The 6,000-nt window shown below is 34.2% G+C and overlaps 1 protein-coding gene across 1 annotated transcript in view; it reads left to right on the plus strand.

Annotated features, from left to right (window-relative positions):
* ZNF407 (zinc finger protein 407) overlaps positions 1 to 6,000 on the plus strand; it is a 333,967-nt gene that overhangs the window by 37,049 nt on the left and 290,918 nt on the right. The gene's annotated exons all lie outside the window — the stretch shown is intronic.

Genomic DNA, 6,000 nt, shown 5'->3' on the forward strand with positions numbered 1-6,000 from the left:
ATGGCATATATGGTACATCATAGGACATTCAAAGTTGGATTTTAATACCCTAGTTCTGATTAAAAATATATTTTAATGTTATTACGCTGAAGAAATTAACTAATATATGCATCATATAAAAACATTTTATGCAAACCTATGTAACCTGCTACAGCAGTCTTATGGCTAATGTGTAGAAGAGCACAGGTTCAATTAGATGGTGCTGTGCATACATGCATGGTGTGGTGTGATGTTGGAGATAATACTCAGCAGAAGGAGGTTTTTTAGCCTTAGAGTACCAATCTGCTGCAGGACAAAGTGAGTTACACATTTTAGAAGACAAGTGAATCTTCAGCTGAAGACGCAGCCGAGTGATTTTCACTGATTCATCTCTCTGTTTTTCTAATAATTTTGCATGTCGCATTATGAGATACTTTGGATGAGTTTACTCACTTAAGAAAATTAATTGCTGACTTCTTGAAATAAGAAATAAAAATTTATGAGCCCAATTCTTAAGTCCACTGTATATCAGTACTTGTGCTACTCCTTATTTTGAAGCATAGTTAAAATGAATGTGGTAGGGCATTTTATATTGTTTTAAAAATCTTATTTGCTGTCTCTGCTTTATCAATTGCCAAGAACTTGACGTGGAAGATAGTTAAAAACTACAGATCCACAGAAGTGCCTAGCAAAGGCTAAAGTCTCTTCTTTAGAAGTTGTCCACAAACCTGACATTGGTTGTTTCTTCAATTCCCTTTTAACTTAAACTGAAAAACCATCATATGATTTAAATATTTCACTGTGAGAGAAAAGTAAAAAAAAAAAAAAAGAAAAGCAAATCAGCAAATATGATATCTTTTACAAAAAAAAGAAGAGAATGAAAATTATTAGGATTTGGCATAGTGCCTCATTTTTTCAAAAACTCATTCTATCACTTCAGGATTGACATGTCTGACAGAACCTGTCTCAGAAATTGCACAACTCTCGGCTGGGATTCACCATAGTTATGTAAGAGAGAGAGCAAACATGTATGAATGATTTCAACTTTGGATTGAAATGGTAGTCACTTTCCTAAGCTGATTGCTTACTCTGTGTTGCTGACATGTCATACCTGGTAGCCAGGCAGGTACTTATTTTCCATTTTTGTGTATTGTTAATTTGCATAAACAACATGGAGCTGTGCTATTTAGATATGGCAAAACAATCAGTGAAGAGACATACACCACAATACCCCATGCTTACAAAAATCTGATTTATATCCCTGTTTAAATAATCATCACATTTCACTTAATGTGCACCAAAGATGTGTTTTAACAATCATATACTAGCACTGATTTATTTGGAAAAGCCATTTTTGCATTGTAGCTAACAGTCCTGAAGAATTGATTGGGATTTGAAGGAGGAATGACCAGAGCAATTTGAACCATAGTCCATATAATGAATATGCCATCTTATATGTGGAGGAGGAGAAAAAAGTGTTAAGAACCTGTGCTGTATTTGTGCTCTTTTAATTGAAAGGACTGGGTTGCTTGTTGGTTAAAAAAATAAAGTAGCAACATAAAAAAGGATAAAATTGCTAGGATTGGCTATCGGATTAGTGGCACTATAGAGCATTGGTACATTAACACCACTGACAATGTCAATTCATTATCATTGATGGCTAAATAATCTTAGAAATGCTCAGTGGACCTATTAGTTCCTGAACATAAGCAGCTCATGCTGCATTTCTTCATTAGCTTTAATTGCTATAAATTTTACCTTTTTAAAAATCATGCTTTAAAAGGTGAAGTGATCTTTCAGGAACATTAACTCTGTAATTTTGTCACAAACAGAAGGTCCTGCACTATGTTTTCTTTTCTACAGTAGTTAATATTCTATCCTCTGACTTTTAGATTCTCAGTAATAAGCCCTCTGCTAGTTGTGAGGATAAATTGTGTTTCAAAAGCTTTTGAATGTGCTTGGGCACTTTTTAAAGGTGAAATGTCAGTGCAACATCATGGTGTGGTCTCAAAATACCATGTTTTTTAAAGACAAATTATTTCAAAATTTTGGTCTTAAAAAAAAAAAAGGCAAAAGACAAAAAAGCAAAAAGTGTATTTTTGGTGTTGTTTTAGGAAGGTTTTGCTGTGTCTCAGTTTTCCAAATGATCCTCATATTTACATGCTACAAAGTACACAATATATAATTCAGCTAGTTGTTGAAAAAGGCAGTAATTTTGCTGTGTTGTTTTATTTTTTTTTAATTGAAGTTCAGGGTTTGTTTTTCTTCAGCTGCACAGCAGAAACTATGTGACACAGAAATTGGACACCGCTAATGTTTTAACATTTGGAATAAACCGTCTGCTGCTCATTGCCTTATCGCAGATGTGTGTTAATTGTTTTCTTTTCCATACCCATGGCTGTAAAATATATGCCATTATTTCAGGGGTAATGTCTGTTTTCTGTGTGACTTTCTCTCATTTTTGAAAGTCTGACTCTGAAATTGGCTGATACTCTGGGTTAGGCGAACAAATCTTGGTTGCCCAGCATTTAAAATTTTTGTTTCATTTGCCTGGTAAAATGCTGTGAAAAGGCTTATCATGCACTTTTCAGATTTTATCCCTTAGGTAGGATAGGAAAAATGCATTGTTCTGCAGTTGAGATTTTGAACAGAATTCATAAGCAATGTTTGATTTAAAAATATGTCTGTTATTCCTTTGCCTTTTTCTTGCCTTTGCTTTTAGAAACAGAAATTTGGGGTATGTAGTTACATGTTTCAAGTAAGAGTGGCTGCTTCCTTCTTTTTTTTTTCCTCTCTCTTTTATGACCACTTAAAAATCGATTGAAGAAGATGAGTATAAGGTAGGTTTGGATTGTTAGGAAAATGTTCAGTATTTAAAATGTGCACGTAAACATTTTTTGCTACATTCCTACAATTTGAGAGGCCATTTTTTGCAATGCCTTTATTATATTTATTGCACATATAGTATTTAATGTATAGTAGTCAAGTGTTTTGAGAAGAAAAGTAAACCTTTTTGGACACAAAGGAATTTGGAGGGGGGGGTCAAAAAGATGATTTTTTTTCCTGTATTTTGCTGGAGTAGTTATGTCTTGAAGTTTTTTGATATGGTGTTTTGTTTTTTTGTTGTTTGTTTTTGTTGTTTTGTTTGTTTGGGTTTTTTTGCTTTGTTTTGGTCTTTTGGTGACTGGAGGTATTAATCTTTATTTACTTTCTGCTCCTTAGTTCTCTATTTGCTTTGTAACTCGTTTTCTCCATTAATTCTGGAGGTAATGTAGGATGTTCTGATGTATATTTTGCTAAATTCAGTTATTTCTTAAAGCCTCAAATACATAAAATCTAGGGACAGTTATAGTGTCCCAAGCATGGAAATAACCTCACTTCTGCCGCTGTTGTTAATGCTAAGAGTAATTCAGAGATCTGTATAAAGTTCTGTATTTTAATGACACTGGTTGCTGGGAGAATGTCTAAACAAAACTATTTGCCTATATTGATCATAGTGACTAATAGATCTTTGTTCTTGATAGATAAGGATGTGCTTTGACCAGCTGCATAAAAAAGGGCTCTCCTCCTGTTTGTTGTTTCTGAAAAATCTTCTAGATTTTCAGATTTTTTAAACTAATTACTATTAATACAGGCTACTTTTAGTGAAAAGCTGCTCTTAAGATTGCCTTTAGCAAGGAAAAAAGACTTATTTGTAAATTTATTAGTAGGAGCAGGAAAAACATTATCTTTTCAAGGATGCCTTAACGTACTGTAATGTAAATTAATTATTTATACTTGTGCAGTTTGGTAAATCTTAAATAGAAAGTTGCTACTCTAGTAAAACTATTTTTGTGTGGTATTACCTAGTTTTTGTGCATTAGAAGGGATCTCTGTGTAGATGATTATAATGTCACTTTCTGACCTTTGCAGCTTGAATAATTGTAAATCATTGCTTCATAACGTGTCAGAGAATGTCTGTACTAGGGAATTAAATGGCAGAATATAATAGACCAAATTATTGCCTGTCATGTTTTCAACAACACAGTTAGTATTTGAGTTACACTTAATCATTACGTGCATTAGCAACTTCATTGGAATCCAGCTTCAGGCTGAGCATGAAATACATTACATTATTTAAACCTCTAATGGTAGAAGTCATTTATTTGTGTTGAAGTGTACAACATGCAGAGTTTCATAAAGCAAGGAACACTTGAGAGCTTAATTTATCCAAATCAAAGTCTAAATGCAGATAAACACAAGTGGCAAAAATTAGTAATTTTTATAGTCTGGAAATATTTAAAAATACATGGTTGTGGGTAATTGTAGGCAGCAGGAATAAATTAAAATCACTATTTTTAGTCAGCTCTGAGAATTAAAACTTTTATATCTAAATAATCAAATGCATCATGAAATTGCATTTTTGAACGAACAATTAATTATACACATCATGTCTACAGATGTGTCCAAACAAAAAATATATGTTTGGTGCAGCTGTTTAGATCAGAGATAATTGCATGTGAAGTGCCTGTTCCAGATCCAGCTATTTTTAGTTTCTCTATCTGCATTTTGCCATTTGGTCCTATCATATACTTGTGTCCACATTTACTTTAGTAAAGAAAAATGAGGTGAACCTACATAACAGCTTTCTAAACTTGCATATGGTTTAAAAAAAATTAACAAGAAAATTATAGAAAAATATACGAAGTTAAGTAACATATGTGTTATGTGATCTTGCCATTTTTTGTTCAGCTGTCTTATCATTTTGTTAGATTTGCAAACCTGACCTTCAGTACATAGTCTCTCTTTTTACTATTTAAGAAAACTACTTGAAATGGAAACAATTTACTTTTGTTCAGAAAAGCTCCCAGCACCTTGAAACAACTGATACAGATCCCAGGATGTGTTGTGCAAGACTGTCCTGGCCTGGAAGTCTGCCATGGAGTTTGCTGGAGTTGGCTGGTAGGAGACTTCTGTACAGGCAGTAGAAGGACTCTTCTGTTTGAGACTGCTGTTAACAATTGACACAGAATAATCAAGACCAGCTTTCCCCCTTAATAAAATGTGTTTTTAGCAATTTGCATGCTAAATGGGATTGTAATAATGATTTAGTTGTGCTTGCTGAAGAGACAAGGTATATAAGGGACATACTTATATTGTATATTGTATTTGGAGATACAGAGAGCTGCAATTCAGGGCACTTCCAAATGACACCTATTGAGATGCACAGAGGTGTGGCACCTGTAACTGCTGCTTTTACAGGCATGCATTTTTAATAAGTTACTATATTGTAGGTTGCTTTGATGTTCAAGATGTGCACTTCTACTAAGCCATAGGCACCTCACTCTGAACACATGCTCTGGCCACACAGGGTGGGTTTGAGCCCTTTCTGAGAATGCAGGTGCTGTGACTAATGGGAAATAGTCTGATGCTGCAAACATTGGTGTTTAACACTTAGTGCTAAGGCAAGCAGCAATATTAAAGTTCAGTATCCCAACTGAAAAAGGGACTTCTGTCCTAATCATCATGGTTTAGAAGGATTGGCCTAAAGGTTGGGAAAGATACTGTTAAAAAATGCCATCAGCTGGCGGAAGGAGGTGGCAAAAAATTAACTTTGTTTTGGTGCCCATGAGAAGAAGGGGGATGAGGGTTGTTGGTGTGAGTAGCTGGTAGTGATGGGGAGAGAGGTTTGCTTGCTTAAAATTGTGATTGGGTGATTTTGTCAGTAGGCTGAAGTAGCATGGTTTGGATTTATATCCAAAGTTCAGAAGGCTTGTATTTGTTTCATTTTTCATTTTAATCCTTTGTGTGTAGGAATTGCATCAAGCTTCTAATTCAGCCATGATTTTCCTTGCTGCTTTTAGCAACTTTACTTTGAAATTTAGAGGAAAAATAATTGACCCTAATCTTAATCAATGAATGTTGCTTCCCTAGTTCTAAAGGGTTTGGTAAACAAATTGGGATGTTACCCAAAAAGGGACAAAATAGATTCTGATTTATGTTTTATACCTTTAACTCTAAGTTGTTGGAATGCCCTCAGTT

The sequence above is a fragment of the Fringilla coelebs genome, assembly GCF_963513975.1.
Source record: "Fringilla coelebs genome assembly, chromosome: 1".
Lineage (NCBI taxonomy): Eukaryota > Metazoa > Chordata > Aves > Passeriformes > Fringillidae > Fringilla > Fringilla coelebs.